Source organism: Penaeus monodon, chromosome 15 (genome assembly GCF_015228065.2).
Source record: "Penaeus monodon isolate SGIC_2016 chromosome 15, NSTDA_Pmon_1, whole genome shotgun sequence".
Taxonomy (NCBI): Eukaryota; Metazoa; Arthropoda; class Malacostraca; order Decapoda; family Penaeidae; genus Penaeus; species Penaeus monodon.
The window spans coordinates 2,114,471-2,115,048 of record NC_051400.1 but is presented as its reverse complement, the minus strand read 5'-3'; positions in this window follow the sequence as shown (position 1 = coordinate 2,115,048).

The following is a 578-nucleotide window of genomic DNA, read 5'->3' as shown; positions in this document are numbered from 1 at the left end:
TTAAAGTAAACAGTGTAAAAAGATTCACTTAATCTTTTAAATAATTTAAATTATTTACATAATGTTGGATACAAAATCAAACGTTTTATAAATGAACTAAAGAATAATTTGAATCAACCTCTCAGAAATTAAATTGGATGACATCACTACAACTGAAATAACTGATTCACGGCAACGATATAATTTATCAGTCACACTTCCCGAACACCCACAATATATACAGACATTGCCGACCCAAAAATTAGGAACAAAAAAAAGCTCCATCATAAGCTAAAACTCCCATAAATAGTTAAACGTGAAATCTTTAGTGCCTCCACACCTGCCACGCCCACGTAAACAAACAGAAAACGGAGCACGTGAAGACGCGGCTCACCTGTCCCATGACACCGGCGTCGACAGGTAAGTGTGACCTCGACCCTATCTCGTTTCGTGGGTTCTAAGCAAAGAAAGGTCAGAGGAGGGTGTGGAAATAGTCTCTGATTGAGTATAAACTATGGATGGTAACAGGGGTTGAGTAGGCTTAAAAATTATACATATGTAAGCCTTTAAACAATGCATGGTAACATGCATAAAAGCAA